The sequence below is a fragment of the Plecotus auritus genome (genome assembly GCF_963455305.1).
Source record: "Plecotus auritus genome assembly, chromosome: 11".
In the NCBI taxonomy this organism is placed as follows: domain Eukaryota; kingdom Metazoa; phylum Chordata; class Mammalia; order Chiroptera; family Vespertilionidae; genus Plecotus; species Plecotus auritus.
The window spans coordinates 39,734,732-39,756,743 of NC_137777.1; the positions used below are offsets into that span (position 1 = coordinate 39,734,732).

Consider the following 22,012-nt stretch of genomic DNA (forward strand, 5'->3'; position numbering starts at 1 on the left):
ACCATTGCCCCCCACCCCCACCCCACTCCCATACATGCCCTCACCCCCCAATGTTTTGCATCCGTTGGTTACTCTTATATACATGCATATAAGTCCTTCAGTTGATCTCTTATTTCCCCCACCTCTCCCTAACCTTACCACTGTAATTTGACAGTCTGTTTGATGCTTTACTGCCTCTGTAACTATCTTTTTGTTCATCAGTTTATAATGTTTTTCATTATCCCCAAATGAGTGGGATCATGTGGTATTTTTCTTTCATTGACTGGCTTATTTCACTTAGCATAATGTTCTCTAATTCCATCCAAGTGCCTACAAATGGTAGTAATTCCTTCTTTTTTACGGCAGCATAGTATTCCATTGTGTAGATGTACCATAGTTTTCTGATCCAGTCATCTGCTGATGGGCATTTAGGCTGTTTCCAAATCTTAGCTATTGTAAATTGTGCTGCTATGAACATAGGGGTGCATATATCCTTTCTGATTGGTGTTTCTGGTTTCTTAGGATATATTCCTAGGAGTGGGATTACTGGGTCAAATGGGAGTTCCATTTTCAGTTTTTTGAGGAAACTCCATACTGTTCTCCACAGTGGCTGCACCAGTCTGCATTCCCACCAGCAGTGCACGAGGGTTCCTTTTTCTCCGCATCCTCGCCAACACTTGTCGTTTGTTGATTTGTTGATGATAGCCATTCTGACAGGTGTGAGATGGTATCGCATTGTTGTTTTGATTTGCATCTCTCGGATAATTAGTGACTTTGAGCATGTTTTCATGTGTCTCTTGGCCTTCCTTCTGTCTTCTTTCGAAAAGCTTCTATTTAGGTCCGTTGCCCATTTTTTTATTGGATCATTTATCTTCCTTTTATTAAGTTGTATAAGCTGCCTGTAGATGTTGGAAATTAAACCTTTATCAGTGATACCATTTGCAAATATGTTCTCCCATACAGTGGGGTTTCTTGTTGTTTTGTTGATGGTTTCTTTTGCTGTGCAAAAGCTTTTTATTTTGATGTAGTCCCATTTGTTTATTTTCTGTTTGGCTTCCATTGCCCTAGGGGCAGTATCACTGAAAAAGTTCTTTTGGCATATGTCTGAGATTTTGCTGCCTGTGGATTCCTCTAGTATTTTTATGGTTTCCCGTCTTATATTTAAGTCCTGTACCCATTTTGAGTTTATTTTTGTGTATGGTGTAAGTTGGTGATCTAGTTTCATTTTTTTGCATGTATCTATCCAATTTTCCCAACACCATTTATTAAAGAGACTGTCTTGACTCCATTGTATGTTCATGCCTCCTTTGTCAAATATTAAATGCGCATATTGGTTTGGGTCGATATCTGGATTCTCTATTCTGTTCCATTGATCTATATGTCTGTTCTTGTGCCAGTACCAGGCTGTTTTGAGGACAGTGGCTTTGTAATACAGCTTGAAATCTGGTATTGAGATCCCTCCTACTTTATTCTTCTTTCTCAGGATTGCTGTGGCTATTCGGGGTCTTTTTTTATTCCAGATGAATTTTTGGAGAGTTCTTTCTAGGTCTGTGAAATACGCCGTTGGTATTTTAATGGGGAGTGCATTGAATCTATAGATTGCTTTGGGTAGTATGGACATTTTAATGATGTTGATTCTACCAATCCATGAACATGGTATGTTCTTCCATCTGTTTACATCTTCCTCTATCTCTTTTTTCAGTGTCCTGTAGTTTTCTGCATATAGGTCTTTTACCTCCTTGGTTAGGTTTATTCCTAAGTATCTTAATTTTTTTGGTGCGATGGAAAATGGGATTGCTTTTTTAGTCTCTCTTTCTGTAAGTTCATTGTTGGTGTATAGAAATGCCATAGATTTCTTGGTGTTAATTTTGTATCCTGCTACATTGCCGAATTCATTTATTAAGTCTGTTAGTTTTTTGATGGAGTCTTTCGGGTTTTTTATGTACAATATCATGTCATCTGCAAATAAGGACAGCTTTACTTCTTCTTTTCCAATTTGGATGCCTTTTATTTCTTCTTCTTGTCTAATTGCAGTGGCTAATACTTCCAGTACTATGTCAAACAGGAGTGGTGAGAGTGGGCATCCCTGTCTTGTTCCTGTTCTTAGGGGAAATGGTTTTAGTTTTTGCCCATTGAGTATGATGTTAGCTGTGGGTTTATCATATATAGCTTTTATGATGTTGAGGTATGATCCTTCTATTCCCACCTTGTTGAGAGTTTTTATCAAGAAAGGGTGTTGGATTTTGTCAAATGCTTTTTCTGCATCAATTGATATGACTATGTGATTTTTATCTCTCAATTTGTTTATGTGATGTATCACATTTATTGATTTGCGGATATTGAACCATCCTTGCATTCCTGGGATAAACCCTACTTGGTCATGGTGTATGATCTTTCTGATGTACTGCTGGATCCTATTTGCTAGAATTTTGTTGAGGATTTTGGCATCTACATTCATGAGGGATATTGGCCTGTAATTCTCTTTCATTGTGTTGTCTTTATCTGGTTTTGGTATTAGGGTGATGCTGGCTTCATAGAAGGAGCTTGGAAGTGTTCCTTCCTCTTGAATTTTTTGGAATAGTCTGAGGAGGATAGGTTTTAGTTCTTCCTTGAATGTTTGGTAGAACTCTCCAGTGAAGCCGTCTGGCCCCGGGCTTTTGTTTGCCGGAAGCTCTTTGATGACTGCTTCAATTTCTTCCATAGTTACTGGCATGTTGAGCTGTTTAGATTCTTCCTGATTGAGTTTTGGAAGGTTATATTTTTCTAGGAATATGTCCATTTCCTCCAGGTTGTCCAGTTTGTTGGAATAGAGTTGTTCGTAGTATTTTTTAACAATCCTTTGTATTTCGGCGGGATCTGTTGTTATTTCACCTCTTTCATTTCTGATCTTGTTTATTTGGGTCCTCTCCCTTTGCTTCTTGGTGAGCCTGGCTAGAGGTTCATCAATCTTGTTTATCCTTTCAAAGAACCAGCTCTTGGTTTTGTTGATCTTTTGTATTGTTTCTTTGGTCTCTATGTCGTTTATCTGTGCTCTGATCTTTATTATTTCCTTCCTTCTGCTTACACTGGGCTTTTCTTGTTGCTCTTTTTCTAACTCTTTGAGTTGTTGGGTTAGGTAATTTATTAGCCCTGTTTCTTGTTTTTTGCAGTAGGCTTGTAGAGCTATGAACTTCCCTCTCAAGACTGCTTTCGCTGTGTCCCATAGATTTTGGATTGTAGTGTTTTCATTGTCATTTGTTGTCATGATGTTTTTTATTTCTTCTTTGATCTCTCTGGTAACCCAGTCATGGTTTAATAGCATGCTGTTTAGTCTCCATGTGTTTGATTTCTTTGGGTTGTTTTTATTGTAGTTGATTTCCAGTTTTATGCCACTGTGGTCTGAGAAGATGCTTGATATGATTTCTATCTTCTTGAATTTGAAGAGACTTTGCCTATGTCCCAACATATGGTCTATCTTTGAAAATGACCCATGTGCGCTTGAGAAGAATGTATATTCTGTGGCTTTGGGGTGAAATGTTCTGAAGATGTCAATTAATTCCATCTGGTCTAGTGAGTCATTTAGGATTGATGTTTCTTTGCTGATGTTTTGTTTAGAGGATTTGTCCAATGGTGATAGTGGGGTATTAAAGTCTCCTACTATGATTGTATTGCTGTCAATGTCTCCCTTGATATCTTCCAGGAGTTTTTTTATGTATTTGGGTGCTCCTGTATTGGGTGCATATATGTTTACCAGAGTTATTTCTTCTTGTTGGATTGCTCCCTTTAGTATTATGAAATGGCCTTCCTTATCTCTTGTTATGTCCTTCAGTTTGAGATCTAATTTGTCAGAAATAAGTATTGCTACCCCAGCTTTTTTTTCAGTTCCATTTGCCTGGAAAACCTTTTTCCATCCCTTCACCCTCAGTCTGTGTGCGTCTTTTTTTCTGAGGTGGGTTTCTTGTAGACAGCAGATATATGGGTCGTGTTTTCTTATCCAGTCTGTTACCCTATGTCTTTTGATTGGGGCATTTAATCCATTTACATTTAAAGTTATTATTGATAGGTACTTATTTGTCGCCATTCCTATTCTTTACCCCTGTGTTACTTCTTCGCTTCCTGTTTCTTTCTTTCTTTCTTTCTTTCTTTTCTTTTTTTTTTTTACAGTAGACCCTTTAGCATTTCTTGCATTGCTGGTTTGGTGGTAATAAATTCCCTTAGTCCTTTTTTGTCTGTGAAGCTCCTGATTTCACCTTCAATTTTGATTGACAGCCTTGCTGGGTACAGTATTCTTGGATTCAGCCCCTTCCTTTGCATGACTTTGTATATTTCATTCCATTCCCTTCTGGCCTGATGATTTTCTGTTGAGAAATCAGTTGCTAGTCTGATGGGGGTTCCTTTGTATGTAACTTTCTGTCTCTCTCTTGCTGCTTTTAAGATTCTTACTTTGTCGTTGGTGTTTGCCAATTTAATTATAATGTGCCTTGGCGTCGGTCTTTTGGGGTTCATTTTGCTTGGGACTCTGTGAGCTTCTTGGATTTGTGTGGGTTTTTTCTTCCCTATATCTGGGAAATTTTCTGTCATTATTTCTTCAAAGAGGTTTTCTATTCCTTGCTCAGCTTCCTTTCCTTCTGGAACCCCTATTATGCGGATGTTGTTTTGTTTCGTGTTGTCCCAAAGTTCCCTTAGACTCTCCTCCTGCCTTTTAATTTTTTTTTCTAGAAGTTGCTTTTCTTGGGTATTTTTTTCCATCTTGTCTTCTAGCTCACTGATGCGGTCCTCTGCTTCTTCTAGTCTACTCTTGATGCTTTCTATTGAGTTCTTTACAGCAGCGATGTCATTTTTCATTTCTTCTTGGTTCTTCTTCATTTCCTCTTGGTTCTTGCTCATATTGTCGAATTTGTCTTCCATTCTTTTCAGCCACCTTATGACCATTTCTCTGAATTCTTTTTCTGGAAGGTTGCTTGCCTCCATTTCGTTTACTTCCTTTTCTGGTGATGCCTGCTTTTCTTTCATATGCGGGCTGCTTCTTTGTCTCCCCATGGTCTCTCTTCTCTGGGTGTCTGGTTATGTAGTTCTCTCTCTCCTGGGTTGATTTAAAGGCACAAAATACAGCACTACCAGGTACAACTCACAAGGCACTGAACAGGAATGTATTCACGATATTAATAACCTCCAATAAAGGTGACCACCAGAGAAAGGCAAATTAGGTGATAGAAGAGAAAGAAGAAGAGGAAAAAAGAAAGAAAGAAAAAAAAAAAGAAAAAAGGAGTGTGAAAATGAAATTGGGAAAAGGGAAAGTAAAGAGAAAAAAAAAAAGTAAGAGAGACAAGAAATTGACTAAGAGAGAAAGGGGAACAGACTATATATATTGGGGATAAAACTCCAATAGAACAATCACTAATCCCAGCAAATGCCAGCAACAAGTGCCTGGGGATTAGTACAAACTACAACACCAATTAATATGGAGTGAGGCAAGGGAAAGGTGAAGCACAAAACAAACAAAAAAATAAATAAAAGAAGAATAAGCAAAACAATCTCACAAAAAAAGCATAAAAATTGGATATAATCTACATTCAAGCAAACAACAACAAAAGGACAGAGATAAGGACAAGTTTATGGATAACTCAGACAGCGAAGGGAAAGGTGTATGTGGACTTGGAGCAGGGGATTGGAGATTAGATATGTAAGTAGGGTGAAATTTTAACAAGGGGTAAACAGAAAGAATAGGGAAAATCTAAAGCAGTAAAAGGGTAAGACAAACAGGACACTGAAAAGGGGGAGGTTAGGAAGAGAGTGATGGCCTAAAGGTAGAGTTGAGATAGAGTAAAACGATGCTAAAGGAAAGATAAAAAATAGAATGTAGAACCCTAATCCCAAAATAAAATGAAGAGAAAATAAAATGACACTTTAAAAAAAAAAAAAAAAGATAAAATAGCAGTAGTAATAATACGGATTGAAAATAAAAATGTAATCATTAAAAAGGTAAAATCAAGTGATGAAAAAAGAAAAAAAAGTTTCTTGATTAAAAGATGCAAAAAATGAAAATTTAAAAAAAATAAAAAAATAAAAAAAATAAAAGGTAAAAATAAAATGTGGAGTAGTGAAGGTCATTCACTTCCTCTGTTTTTCTGTTTGGCACGCCTGTTTCTCAGTCCAGGCAGTATTGCAGTTCCCTGCGATCCACTGCTCTTCGGTGTTGTAAGCCAGTCCTGATTTTAAGCAGGCGGTGTGTCTTAATTTCTCGTATTCCTTTATTTTTGATTACACAAGAGTCAATTTGTGATTCAGCCCCTGGGTGGCAGTGTTTCTGGATTGACTTCCGGGTCTATCTATGGCCTCTCTAGGCAGTGTTAGAGCCTTCTTTCCCTGTGGCACTCGCCACGGGCCTGTGGGAGTGGGCTGCCTCAGAGCTGGCTCTCTGATGGTCACTCCCCGCTCCGATCCCCAGGTTCCAGAAAAACAACCTTCCCCTGCAGTCTCCCAGGGTGTCCCCAACTGGGTGATCCTATGTATTGGGCTTAGTAATCAGATGCAAGGATTTGAAGAGGAAAAAGCCCAAGTGTGCGAATTCCGGGACTGCGAGTAAGCCCAGGCACCCAGGGAGCGCACGGGCTGCGCGTAAGTCTGGACTGCCTGAAATTCTTAGGGTGTCCCTGCACTTCAGATCAAAATGGGTTGCTTTTTAGAGTGCCCTTCTCTTAGCAGCTCTGAGGACCCCTTTCCACAGTCACAGATCACGCCAGCCCCTACAGCCACGGATTTTTCTAGGCACAGACTTCCCTGGTCCTCCAGCTCCCGCAAAACGCGCGTTCCTCTCTCCCGCCGGGACCAGAGACCTCACCTTATCCCAGGCGAAATCTGACCTTTCCGTAGTGGAGTGTAGAGCTTCTCTGAACCCGTGTGCTTGCGCCAGTTGGGGAGCGTTGTTCTGGGGCTCGCAGCTGTTCCTGGGGTGCCGCCGTTGTGGATTCTCAGGCTTCAGATAAGCTCCACTTTCCGGATCAAGATGGCGCAGACTCCCCATTCAAGTTTTCAATGAAGACTTTGGCCTGATTTTTTTAACTCAACTGAGTTTTCCGATCCATGTTCCCTGGTTCCTATGGGAGAGATGCCAGCCTAAGTATCAGTACCTGTAATCTGTTTCTCATCCATGGTTGCCATGCATGAGGGTCTAATTGGCATGAGCCAGTTTATATTTGGAAGCTACTAAGGACTAATGACTAAATTGGTAATTCTTAAGATATCCAGTTCAAGGAACCAAGGGGGATATATATACACAAGTTAGAGCAATGAATGTCATTTGCAGCAAGCACAAAAGTTGGCCTTAGTGCGGAGCTTAGTGCTCGATCAGATCTCTTCATCTGGTATCCACTCAGGTCAAATGGCCTAATGTGTTTGAGTGGAGATTAGGGTGTGGATCAGAAGGTGGGGAAAGAATATCAATGCAGTCAAAACATGTTCTGTCAGAGAGTTACTTTTAAAAATATATTTTTATAGATAAATATCAATAAAGTTGATATTTATTGATAAGATATCAATAAAAATTTTATTGATAAAATATCAAGGAAGCGAGAAGTAAAGAGAGATAGAAACATCAATGATGAGAGAGAATTATTAATTGGCTGCCTCTTGCAAGCCCCCTACTGGGGATCAAGCGTGCAATGCAACCTGGGCTGGGAATTGAACCAGCAACCTCCTGGTTTATAGGTTGACACTCAACCACTGAACCACAGGAAGTCACTTTTTTGACATAAGTATAAGGACAAAACAAACAAACAAAACCCACAGGGTGCATATATGCACAGCCCATGGACACAGACAGTAATGTGGTGAAGGCCTGGGAGGGGCAGGAGCGGGGTGGAAGGAGTCGATGGGGAAAAAAAAGAGGGACATCTGTAATATTTTCAACAATAAAGATACATTTTTTAAAAAACAGAGAAAATAAGCCGTATGCTTCATGTATAGTAATTGTTATTCTCCTTAGCCATTTTGCTCTCAAAACAGCAATCCACTGATGTGCCATTCTGGTCCACCCACAGGTGTCTCAGAGGTGGAATTGGAGGTGTTCTGCCACTGTCATAACTTCTTTGGAAGCTTAGGACGCCCACTGGACACCTCAGTGGCTTCAGGTAAATCATACTTCATGCTGGGTAAATTATAAATTAAAGTATTACTAGCAATGAAATAAAACATGTTAAATAATGGGAGTTGTATTATAGTTAGGAAAAAGAGGCAGGATGGTACAGTGGAAAAAAGATATTGGAAACCTAGATTCCAGAACTTGGCTACCATTAATCCTATATAACAAAAGCCTAATGTGCAAATTGTCCCATGGGTAGTCATTCGGGAGACCGGGAGTTCGACTGCTCGCCATGATATGCACTGACCACCAGGGGGTGGCACGGAACATGGCAGGCATGGGTGACTTGACGCTGGCATCAGGCAGCAGTGAAGGCGCTGCTGGCCTTAATGGGCCCCAATGAGAGTGGGACCATGGCGGGATGGTGGAGCAGGTGAGCGGATGGTGCCAGGCCAAGGCGGGTGCAAGCAGGGGCCTGATTGCCCCGCAGACGGTGACCAGTGGCGGTGGCAGGGGTGGTGGGGCCTGGCCCTGATCGATCTTCCTGCAGGCAGGATGGTAGAGCAGGTGAAGGGATGGTGCCAGGCCATGGCAGGGTGCCAGGCAGGGCTGCGAGCCTGGGGGTGCGAGCTGGGGCCCAATCTCCACAGGCTGCCCCAAAGGACCCCATCCGTGCACGAATTCATGCACCGGGCTTCTAGTAGTGTGATACTGAGCAAATTAGTTAAACTTTTGGGAACATGTCACCCATGAACCTCTTTGCCTTTATTTTGCCGTTCCCTCTATCTAGATTACATTATTCTCCTCTATGTGGGGATTCTGTTCTTCCCTTAAGACAGGCCTAAATAAATACAACATCCCTTTGAGACTAAAAAGCATGGTGGAGGGGAAAAGAGGGAGGACTTGAAACCAATTCTGCATCACTCATGCTTCTAAATTGAGCTTTATACTTTATCTCTTTCTTGAGATAACACTGTTAAACTTACCTCCCTTTAGCATTGTTGCATCCTGTCATTCTATTACACTAAAACAGCCCTCTCCCAATTTCCTACAGTATCCAGTCTAAATAAAATACCGGCATTTAAGAACCTGGATAATCTCTTCCACTATAACCACCCCACCTCTTCTGTAATACTTTTTGTCTGCTCTTTACTAAGCTGGTCCAGCACCTCCTGAATTGACATCACTCCCTCACGCTACTCAGTGTTCACACTGTTTTCTAAAAGGGCTGGGCTGCCCTCCCACCACGGTTCTGAATGTCCAAATCTCATCCATCCTTAAAGCAAAATTACTTTCATTATTACCTCCATCGAACTTTGTTTTCTTAACAATTCCAACCATCAGTAACTTCTTTCTCACAGGTGCTCTCTCACCATTTAAAATCTTGTCACATAATTTTAGCTCTTAATCAGGTAGTTTTTCATTTATTGCTATTCTTCATAGATTTTTAAGGGCCACTGGGATAGAAAGTTGCATTTTAATCAATGAGAAATTTTAGGAAACTAATCAGCAGTGAATCCACAGCTACACCAGGCAACTCTATTGACAATGTGGGAAGCACTAGCTCATGCACTGGTTCTCTGGCTTACATCTTTTTTTTTTTTTTTTTTTTTTTTTTTGTCCATCTTCTGTCCACATTGCTCGCCAGGCTGAATTTGAGCCAGCTGGATTCCAACAGGTTCAAACACACAATCAGCTAACTTAAATTCCCATCTTCCTTGATTAGATGTGAAATGGTATAGCTGGGTGTCACTCACACGCCAGCCACTCAAGATCCTATGTTATCAATTAATTTCTCTTGAGAGCTGAACAGAGGAGATTTTGACAGTTTTGTTTTTAAGGACCTGTGAAATTATGACTAGACCAGAATTTCAGAGATAGTGCCAGATTATAGACCTAAAAGAATATATTCACTGTCAGCTGCATAGCAAACATTAAATACCCTATAAACTCCATTGTATATATCACATTTTTGTAGTGGGATTTGATTGTAAAAATTCTTTTGGCAAGGACTCATATTCTCATTCGTAGGACAATCAGCCAATGAGATGAGAGGCTTTAAATGACTTAGAAGAAAAAGGAAATTACCACACAATATGCCAAAGTACTGGATCTTATTTCTTATAGTTTCCTTAAATAATTTAGAATTAGGGATGATTTTTCAGGAAAGGCATTAAGATAACATAGAAACACAGAATGTTAAAGGTATACCTTTAGAGGTCATGTAAGTAAAATCTTTTTTTTTTTTTTTTACATCTGAGAAAACTGAGGCCTTCTGGGGAGAAGAGGGGCGTATGTGTTCAGAGACCTGCCTAAAATCACAAAACTCATTCTCACCAGAGAGAGTTCTACAAGCTAGACTTTATTTTAAAAAGTGCAAATCAGTGAAATTCTACCCGGACTAAAGGGAGTTCGTGTGTCACTTGTACTTAGGACCAAACAAGAACTTGAAGGTATGAACCCAGCTCTCTTTGTGACCATGGACCCTCTTGCTGAGTGCTAGAATGAATAATTAGGTACTATAGCGAATTCTTGGGATTGAAACAAATATTAGAAAAAGCATTTATTGTTCATATGAATTCCTTGCAGAAAATCCATTCTAACACAAACACCTGTGTTGCTATGGATGGTCTGAAAGTATGTGGCTTTATTAAGAGAACATTCTTTGTAAAGGCATTTTTTTGACTCATGCAAAACAAAACAAACAAACAAACAAAAAACACTACCCAAATTATGATGACAATATTGACCATTACTCATATGTCCCTTCTGCACATCAAAAAACTCAATCTTCGTGAGGGTGGACCTGAGTCTAAAGAGCTAGTGAGTGGAGTAATCAGCATTACAACTATGTCTTCTAACTCCTACTTCACTGCCCCATGCTTCAAGTGACTCAAAATATATCACATCTTCTCAATGTTAGGGAAACCTCTTCCATTAGAATAGTTCAGCTGTTTCTCAATAATGTCACCTCGTTGAGAAACACCTGAAATACTTCCTCAAGTACTGGAATTTTCCCAAGAGAAGTATAAGAGCAATATTCTTCATCGCTTCATAAATTATATGAGTGTATATGTCATTATGTATCTATATAATTTATGCTTAAAACAGATTTATTTGGTCAAGGAAGTAAAATCAATCATTGGATTATAAATGTATTTCATAGCCATTAACTTAACATTTTCCATTTTGCACTAAAAAGAATAACAATTTAATAATTCAAAATCAAAGAATAACTAAGATTACTTGTTTGGTTTTGACTCCTTGAAAAATTGTTTTTATAACATGCTCTATATTTCCCTTTTTGTTATTATTATAAGTATCTAAATGAAGCCATTGTGATTGTCAGGGCCATGAAAGAAATGTGTCACAGGAAAAACAGGATTTTCATTCATATGTTTAAAGTTATTGGTCATATTTCAATCCACTGGAGAATGTGATTATGAATCTGGTTAGAATTAGAGCGAAATCAGGCTTAATAGTATTACCTCTTCTGATGAAAGGGAAAGATTCTGTTGAGAATGTGAAGATAATGTAGCAGAATTACTATGTTTGTCATATAGCTAAACTTATTACAGTGAATGCTGAAAAAGGCTTCCATGAATAATCACATCTTTGGTCCATAAGAACACTTTGTTCATACTATTTTCTGCACTGAATACTTTGTAGGACTTGCTTTCCTATTTCCTATTTGTATCCTGGTTGATGTCTTTAACCAGTGGCCGGCAAACTGCGGCTTGCAAGCCACATGCGGCTCTTTGGCCCCTTGAGTGTGGCTCTTCCACAAAATACCACGGCCTGGACAAGTCTATTTTGAAGAAGTGGCGTTAGAAGAAGTTTAAGTTTAAAAAATTTGGGTCTCAAAAGAAATTTCAATCGTTGTACTGTTGATATTTGGCTCTGTTGACTAATGAGTTTGCCGACCACTGTCTTTAACGAAAATAAAGCAGGACTCTTTCACTACGCCAAGGGAGGACCAGAAGGACAAAGCTGAGCTCTTACTAAACTCTTCACATTGAGTAGCAACTGCCCATCAGTTTCTATAACCTTTTCTCAAATATACTCATAATTTACACCCAAAATACCACATAAAATGGCAAGTTGTTAAATTTTTTTTAAAAAGCACAAAAAGGATGCAAGTCCTGGTAGAGCAACATAACCTGAAAGGTATGACAGAGTCCAAGAGCATCCTTCTTGTCTTTCTCACTCATCACAGGGACTCCTACATAGCTCTAATCTTCTTATGCACAGAACAACGGACTTTCTTAATTTGCAATCTACTACAGTAATTTGTAAATACTGTAAAGTTTTGTGTAATTTGATTTTTTCTAATTTATAAACCCCACATCCTTTAAGTTTATATAACAATCTATACTTTCCAAAGTGCTTTCAAACATTTTGACAACCCGGTGGAGCATGTCACACAACTAAGTCCCTTTTAAAGGATAAGAAACCGGGACATTCTTAGGTAATACACACTGAAAAATATTTAGGGGTATAAGACCATAGTGAATGGTATATGAGTGTTTTTTCTATTATTCTTGCAACCTTCCTGTAGCTTAACTCAACTCTCCAAACCTCAGGGGTATTTTGTAATTATTTTCAAATACAAAATTTTTTTAAAAGATATGGAGAGACAGGGAAATTACATAATTTGCATATGCTAATAGAGCTGATTATAGGCAAAGTAAAGAACCAGAACCCAGGTCTTCTATTTCTCTACTTTCCTCCAAGCCTGTAATCCATTTCTGTACAAACTAAAAAGTAATTTCTAGTTAAAAGTGTTACACCTTTTGCCATTCAGTCATCCATACCATAGCTCAGGGGAAAGTAATAATTACTATTTAACTAAAAATTTTACTTATATATTATATTACCATTGCAAATCATTTTTATAACCCTACTAGAGGCCCAGTGCATGAAATCAGGCTATGAAGCTTACTTGTACATTATTGTTCATAGCTACCAAATGGCAGAGTCATATTCTACAGACAGATACTCAAGTATAAAATTCCAGCACCGGTATTTCCAATACATCCTCTTGACATTCCAATGCCTTTTCATACTCCTAATGGCCATATCTAAAACTTCTAGGGCTCATGCTGAATTAAGCAATAGAAAACATGACATTCTCTTCAAGAACAAAACAACCCAGGCTTCCAGCCACCCCTTTTGTGGTTTCTTCCCTCTCCAAAGTTTCTGATAATATTCATTTGTCTACATTTTTCAAACCAGAATGCTTAGGTGAGCTGAGAGGACCGCACTCACTACCTCCTTCCTCAGTTAGTAATACGGCCCCATCCTGCCCCGTGCATGCCAGCCCAGCGGACACCTGACATGCACAGCTTAACCTTACTGCAAAGTAAGGGAATTTCAGGGTAAAACCTGCATTCGTGGAAGTCAGTCACACATCAGTCTCAGGTTACTCGGCTTAGCACCGCTTTAAAGCATTAAAGCAATTCCTTTCAGGCGCTGCCCCTTATCACCCTCTTGCTGTCCATCACCCTTGCCTCAGGCCCGGGCTCTTAGCCTCTGGTTCTTCTTACTAATGCACCTGCCAGCCTCCGACAGGGGTACTTGCAGGTTCTGCAGAATGAGGCTTTTTCCTGTCTGGTCTCAGCACATCCTCCAGCAGCGGCTCAGTCCAGGGTCCTGCCCCCACACCTCCTGCCTTCTCTTCATTTTCTCTGCCCAGTCTGTGCTCCTACCCATTGCCCCAGCTTCCCCTCTCTGGCTTCTTAGTTGTTGTTTTGTGTTGTGTGGGGTTTTTTTCATTTGCAATTTATTTCTTTACCTGCTAACAAAATGACTGGAGGGAACAAACCGGATTGGGCACACACATAATTCCTTAGATGATATTTCCTCTGCTCATTTTTTGTCTCTCTAACCCATTGTTTCCTAGTGAAAGCTTTATTAGGATTTCTAACACCAACCCTAATTTACCTGATTCTCTGAATAACTGTTCCCAGGGCTGATGTCCAGATTATATATATATATATATATATATATATATATATATATATATATATGCCTAAGCGATCGTCCAACCATCCAACCGGTAGCTATGATGCACACTGACCACCAGGAGGCAGGTGCTCAACGCAGGAGCTGCCAAGCTGTGGTGACTTGGCAGCTGTGGTTCTCGGGTGACGCACCCAGAACCAGAGAGGAGGGAGCCCAATTCCAGGGTGTGTCACCCAAGAACCACCCTCTCACAATCCAGGACCCCTCGGGTGATGTCGGAGAGCCGGTTTCAGCCTGATCCCCACACGCCAGGTTGAGGGTCCCCAACGGTGCACGAATAGTTGTTAATAATTACCAATCACTGTCTTCTTTAAAAGACCACTATTAGTTTTCTTTTATGTCATTTAATATTTATATTTAAACACAGAAAGAACCTAGGCAACTGTTGTCAGGGTTACCCTTTGGCTAATGCTCACTGAAAAAAGGAACACATTTTTTACTCACTCGGGACAAACAGTCCTGTACTAGCGCTTAGGACATGAACGTCCCAAAGGACGTTCAGAAAAGGAAGGAAAAGCTGAATGTCGCTGAGCACCCACCACACGTTGGACACTGCTGTTCACTTTCAGACTCTGTTATTCCAGTTATACCAGTAAGAAAAGGAATTAGACAAAAAACAGTCTCACACTAGTGGGGCTAGGATTTGAACCCAGCTCCTTTGTCTCCAAAAGCCAATGCCATGTCTCAGAAGAAAGTTCCATCTCAATGCTCAACAGTAAAACTCATTAATTACATGGAGGCAGTTTACATTTTCCTGTAATTCACACCTTTTTTCCCCCAGACTAATTAATTTCCAAAGCTGGTAAAGTGCTTCTTCTCACCATTTACTAGGCTTTGGGGTAAAGAGCTAAATGAAGGTTGGCTGTGAAGCTGGTGAGCAGGAGAAGACGGAGACTCCAATAAAAACGTGTTAACTGGTGTACAACACGGTGCCCATTAAGCCAGAACAACCGCTCCAGAACACAGACTGGTCTATATGATGCTCGTAAAGGGCTGGCCTATGCGCTTGTCTCTTGGACGTGTCTCCTGGGCTCAAGCCCAAGCCAGCCCTGACAGGGTGAAACCACCCCCCATGGAAACACGATTGGTTGTCGAGAATCTCGGGCATCACAGCGAACGGGCTGCTTGGTGCTTCCTGGGAGGCGTCATTACTGCTGCTCCAAGTAAGCAAGGCAGGACGCACACTTACTGTATGTGTTTTCCGTCAATTTACATGTCCTCGCCTCTTAAATCATTTCCAGAAATTCTTAGGAAATGTGAAAGGAATGTAGCGAGTAAATGTGTATCTTTTCCTCCAACAGAATGTCAGCTCACTTCTTGAAAGATCTTTTCCAAATTCTTCTTCGGTTCAAACTAATTCTTAACGAACTTGAATAGCCACACCAGAATCAGGAAGCCAATTTATTTTGTTAATTCACATCAGTCTAAAGAATTTTTCCTGACAGATGACTTCCGTGCTGAGTGCCAAGTACTTTTTAATCCCGGTTAGGTTATTGCTAAGGGATAGACAATTTCACATTTCTCATAAAGATGCCAGTCATTAAGAATATTAACACAAATTCCTTCCCCTTGAATGGAAACGAGCTGTCATTTTAGCACTGTTGCTGCGTCAGCTCTTCTATTGTCGAACACAACAAATGATGAGAAAATCAATTTACTCTGTAGAATTAGTCAAGTGAGGAATCCTTTGAAGTAGGGGTGCAGGGTTTTGCTTGGATCCTATAATCACATAAAAGCGAGCAATGTATATATGTTGGTAAAATGTTGTGAAATTTAATAAGAACTATTTGCTGCTATAGACCTTTCAAACAGAATCTATCTCTGAAAAAGAATTCCCCACTTCTAAAATAGACGTTTGATGAGCGGCAGATATGGTTCAAATGAACCCTTGTTCAGTGGAACTAAGAATATATTTTTATCTGTATGAGGCACAGTCCAGAAAAGAGGGGAAGTGACTATGGCATGACCTTGGTGTTGAGCTTGGTCGTGGAGTTTGAATATAGTTATTTACTCCATAAAGCTTCTCTCAGAAGGCAGAATGCAAATGAGCTTGTAATTAATAATTTCTAGGGGTCAGAGCATGCCATATGTGCTGCTTATGAAAAAATTTACAGTGTTTCGTAGTCTAAGAGTGTGTAGAGAAAAGCAATTCAATGGATAGCCACAACTCTTCTAGTGATGTATGTCCTGGCAGTGATTTGCAAGTTCCACTACTTTGTTTCTCCACCCATTACGGGAAGATGAGATTGTTGTTCAAGAATGACAAGCATTTAATATTTGGAAATGGCTAAATAATGAAGTGCCTGGACTCTATAGAAATTCTGAGGAAAAAAGAAGATTAATTTCAAACCAGAATCTAGTACAAACATGGCCTTCTTATTGTAAATCTCATGAGTAGGAAAAGAAATTACATCTAAAGCTTTGTTCCTAGGACTGAGAATTTGAAAATATATCAGTATTAGGATGTTTCAAATGGGGGAAAAAAGGATCTGTTTATTATAATCTCTTGTCTGTGGAGATAAGAAAAATCCTTTCCGCCACCTTTAACTGAAAGAATGCAGTTAGTAAAGATGTGACAGGACGGGAAGGGTCAACTTTTCATTCCTTTGCCTTTAGGCAGGGCTACAGTTAAGCCATCTCAGGAAAAAGAACAGCACTTTGCTCCTAAAAATTTCCAGGTGAGAATGATAAAAATTAAAAAGAGCAGACGGGAAAGCCCAGGGGCCTTGAAATTAATAAAAGTTCCAGCTGATATAATTCCAGTTAAAATTCATTTTTATTTACAAATAGCTTGAAACTTAGCAAACTTCCAAAGGATGTGGTGTTTGGCACTCATGCTCTGAAAATTCCATTGAGTATTAGTACTAATGTCTGGTCATTGTTTGGTTCACCTCCTGGTCATCTCTTTGGTGAGAGAGGGAGACCTGCTCTTGGGTTCTAAGATAAGCAAACACAGGACATCTGACACTGGACACATGGGGTAAACAGCAGTTTCTTAGTCACCTATACCAGTGGTCGGCAAACTGCGGCTCGCGAGCCGCGGTTTGCCGCTCTGTTGACTAATGAGTTTGCCGACCACTGACCTATACTAACAGCCAAGGAGGGAGGACACTCCATACCATGGAGGGCTGCACAGAGGATGAATTCAAGAACAGTGAACAAAAAGGAGCTATTTCGAGCATGCTTTGTAGCAACAAGAGGGTGAGATGTCCCCATTTTCAGGGGAGCGTGTGATTGGCTTTTCAATGACTTTGGGTTGTCAGGGAAGTGAAAGCTGTTTGGTTGAAGACCAGGTGGAGTGCAGCTCCTCCAGCTGTAGAGGAACTAGCCAGGTGGGGAGCCTTTTCCACAGGGGTGTTAGGTAAAAGTAGGAGAAATCACAGACCTTTAGAACCCTATGCGGCTCCAAGATGCAAAGGCAGCCCATGAAATCTTAGGCCTCACAAGCTTGTCGTTCATACAAGCTATATGGGCTTATAAGTGTTCATGTTCCCTGCCTCTACCTGACTTCTAAGAGTGATGTCTTTGCACTCCTGCTGAAAAGAGTGAAAGGAGTCACCTTTGACTGGGCTGATAAATATGGGGGCTTAAGCAGTTTTGTAGCAAGAACACTCACAGGCCAAGGGTATGTAATTAGCTAGATGATTCATGCAGAAGTTTTGCTACTTGATTTGACATGAATGAAAACAGGGCGAGAGACCTAAATCATCCAGACAAATTGCATATTTAACTCTTTATTCAATTTTAATTTGTCACAGTTGTGAATGTTGACCAACTTCAGACTTAACAGCCAAGGGCCATAAAATGGTCTAGCTTGCCTGAGTGAAGGTATTCCTGCCTCTCACTTTCCCTGTGATTTAACAAATGAGGAGAAATAACATGGAGAGGCCAGTAGTTTTAGGCAAACCGTGGACATCTGAAGTTAATGTTGGGCCTGTTATAAAATCTCGGGTAAAGCATTTAATCTCTCTGCACCCCAACTTCTGTACCTTTTTAATGAGAAAATTAAACTAGATCAAGAGTTTTTAAATAGGTTTTAGTAGAAAACCCTTATTTCAAACAAAATTTAAAGTCATTCTATAAAACAGGTAGAAGGGAAACTTCCTTGTTTGAAGCCAATAAATGGAGCCCAAGCCCGAATGACCTGGCCTCCCCCTCACATTTGCTCCAACCCTATCTGCCCCCTCACTCCAAGATTCCTGAAACATTTTTTTTGAAAGCCCAGGGCTCCTTGGAACCAGTTTGAAAACCAGCAGGTGAGATACTACCCAAGGTTCCTTCCAGCTTTCAGCAGAATGGAGAAAATCGTAGACTGGAATGAGACATATTTGTGTTTAGACCCTAGTTCTGTTACTTCCTAAGCTCTATGTCCAGTTTCCTCATCTGTCAAGTGAAGATATAAACATCTCTATTGTAGGACAATTGCTAGGTTAAGAATGTACGTAAAGCATCTAGTTCTCACCAGTGCCCGCGACCTAGTGGGGACTCATAAATGATAGCTGTAATAAAGGTTATGAACCTGACTTGAGCAGAACAAAGTGTGGGAAGATCCTATACTTGAACTACTACATTGCAATGAAACCCCTGTCATTCCTGAAGCCCAAACCTCAAGAACTTGAGGCTAAAACTCCTCCTTGGGACCTGAGTTGGTTTTTATTGTTCCAAATTAGTGGGGGTGGGAAAATGCTCCTAATTCACTGAACATTCTGTGTGCCTTGGAGAGCATGTACTGTGTAGACACACCCCAAGTCTCTTAAATGACACCCTGGTCAATCCAACCACCACTGATGGAATTTAAAGCACATTGCTTTCACCAAATAATAATAGGGGAAATGTCAGTAAGAACCTTTTAATACTAAACCACAAGACACTCAGTTCCTAACAGCTCACATTTGATATTTCACTCCATGTCATAAAACAATTCAGCAAAGCAGCCGTTGTTCATTTGGCGAGCTGCTGCTGTGTTAGTCTGCATTTTTTCAGCAGTGGAGGAGTTACCCCAGAAAATGCAATCCATCCCAGAAGTCTGTGATTTCTGAAAACTATACCTTTGGGAAATTTCCTGGCATTCTATTAAGCAAGCACCACTTTATAGTCCTCTAATGTGCAGTACAGTAAATGCCAACATTCCTGCTACTCTCACCACCTTACATCCTAAAGGGAACTGACTCAAAGTTTAGAATTCCTTTGCCACCAAAGTTCATATATTTATTTTTTAAAATCTTTATTGTTGAGAGTATTACAGATATTCTCTTTTTTTCCGCCGATCGCCCCCTCCTCCCAATACCCACCCCTGCCCAAGCCTTCACCATCCTATTGTCTATGTCCATATATGCATATAAGTTCTTTGGTTAATCTCTTCCCACCCCCCTCTTTCCCTCTGAGATTCATCAGTCTGTTCCATGTTTCCATGCCTCTAGTTTTATTTTATTCATCAGTTTATTTTGTTCATTAGATTTCTCATTTGTTTATTTTTATTTTTAGATTCAATTGTTGATAGATATGTATTTATTGCCATTTTATTGTTCATATTTTTTTTGTTTCTTCTTCTTCTCCTTCTTCCCAACTGCTTTCTCTTGCTGCTTTTAAGATTCTCTCTTTGTCTTTAACCTTTGGCATTTTAATTATGATGTGTCTTGATGTGGGTCTCTTTGAGTTCCTCTTGTTTGGGACTCTCTGTGCTTCCTGGACTTGTAAGTCTATTTCTTTCATCAGGTAGGGAAAGTTTTTTGTCATTATTTCTTCAAATAGGTTTTCAATAGCTTGCTCACTTCTTCTTCTGGCACCCCCATAATGGGAATGTTGGTATACTTGAAGTTGTCCCAGGGGCTCCTTACACTATCTTCATATTTTTTATTCCTTTTTCTTCTTGTTTCTCTGATTGGGTGTTTTTTGCTTTCTCGTATTCCAGATCATTGATTTGAATCTCGGCTTTCTGTACTCTACTGTCGAATCCCTGTAAATTATTATTTATTGCAGGTAGTGTATGTTTAATTTCTGACTGGTCCTTTTTCATGTCTTTGAAATTCTCACTAAGATCCTTGAAAGACTCATTAAGTCCCTTGAAGCTCTCATTAAGATCATTGAGCAATTCTGTTTTGAACTCTGTATCGAGTAGTTTGCTGCTTCCATTTCATTTAGTTCTTTTTCTGGAGATTTCTTCTGTTCTTTCATTTGTGACATGCTTCTTTGTCTCTGAATTTTGGCTGCTTCCCTGTGTTTGTTTCTATGTATTAGGTAGAGCTGCTATGTCTCCTTGAATTAGTAGAGTGGCCTTGTGTAGTAGGTGTCCTGAAGGGCCCCTCAGCCTCCCCAGTCACCTGATCTGGGCGCTCTAGATCAGCAGTCACCAACATTTCAGACCTCATGGACCACCAGTGGTCCGCAGACCACTGGTTGGTGACCACTGCTCTAGATAGCCCTGTGTGGACTGTGTGCACAGGATTGTTGTAGTTGAGCCTTGGTTGCTGTTGGTGTCATTGGGAGGAATTGACCTCCAGGTTAATTGGTTGTGAGGACCAGCTGTAACTACAGTGGAAGAGCTGCTATGCAGGAGATACCCCTATGGGGCAGGACTTGCTTCAGTGAGGCTTTGATGCTTACTGAATATGTCACTTGTGGATATGTAAAGTTGTAATCTGGTATGGTCTGAAGCTGTACATGGAGTGCACTAGCTCTGGGGCCTCCCTGGAGGTGCACAGTCAGCCACTGCCTGGGGCCACCAGGCAGAAGCTACAGAGTGATTTGCAGATAGATGACTGCTACTTGTTTGGGCTTAGAAATGCCCAGGCAAGGCCAAGCTCTCTTGGGCTTCTGTTGATAGGTATGGGCACGCTGATGGCAGCTGCTGCTTGTTTGAGAGATTTTAGCAAATCTGAAGCCTGAGCAAGGACAGGCCATTCATATGGAAAAGCCACTGTATACAGCTTGGGTGGGGCTGTAAATTGGATGGGGCGGGATCTCAGGGAATCACCAGGGTGGGGTAAACAATGTGAGCCAGGCTGATAGAAATTCTGATATGGCTGCCAGTCAGCTCTCCAACATGGGGAGGTCTCAGCACAGGAACTGTGTCCCCTGCAAGCATCACTGTCTGGGAGGAAGCCACCCCGAGTTCTTGCTCCAATGTCAGACAATCCAGTTCCTCCCCATATGTCCCTGGATCCGCCTGAACTGTTGCCCCAGTACTAGAGCTCAGAGGGAGTGATTGGGTAAGTTCATGTTCTCACCCTTTAAGAGGAACTACCTGGGTCTCAAGCAGTCTCTGTGTAACTCCGTCACAATCCCCACTGGTTTTTACAGCCTGAAGTTACAGGGACTTCTTTCCCCAGCTCTGGAACCTTGGGCTGGGGGACTGTTGGGGGGATGGGACCCCTTCCTCCACAGCCAAGATATCCCTCCCGATGGAAAAAAAAAACCATACATGGGTGTCAGACCAGCCTGTTCTATGCCTCCGTCCCTCCTACCAGTCTCCATGTGCTTTCTTCTTTACTTCTCTAGTTGTAGGACTTCCATTCAGTCAGATTTCAGGCAGTTCTGAATGATGATTATTCTATATTTTAGTTGTAATTCTGATGTGGTTATGGGACGCGGTGAGTACCTGCATTTACCTATGCTGCAATCTTGGTTCTTCACCACCAAGTTTAGATGCTCCTTGCCACGTTTTATAAAGCTTTATTTTTTGTTTAATTTATGAGAATTTGTAAACACACACAAACGTGAAGGATATCACAAACCCCCATAAGGCTCTAGCACAGTGTCAACATCAATACTTCACTACCACGTGGCGGCTTTCACCTGAGTTCAAGGAGGTGACATAGAGCCCCTTTCACTCCAAGACTGATGGCCCAGGTAAGATCAGGTTGACTGTCAGTTAAACTCAGCCTACACACATTAAGCACCAGCTTTAGGCAGACCCCTGGTCTAGCCACCCTGGAGAATCACTCAGGTTCC

The 22,012-nt window shown here is 40.7% G+C and overlaps 1 protein-coding gene across 5 annotated transcripts in view; it reads left to right on the plus strand.

The window, feature by feature from the left end:
• The window catches only part of SULF1 (sulfatase 1), a 170,827-nt gene that overhangs the window by 11,355 nt on the left and 137,460 nt on the right, over positions 1-22,012 (plus strand). For 4 of the 5 annotated variants that reach the window (XM_080646253.1, XM_080646255.1, XM_080646248.1 and 1 more), the window contains exon 2: positions 7,998-8,087. The gene's annotated coding sequence lies outside the window, so the exon portion shown is untranslated. Of the gene's footprint in view, positions 1-7,990; positions 8,088-22,012 lie in introns of those variants that run through there. The other variant, XM_080646249.1, reaches the window with a different exon arrangement.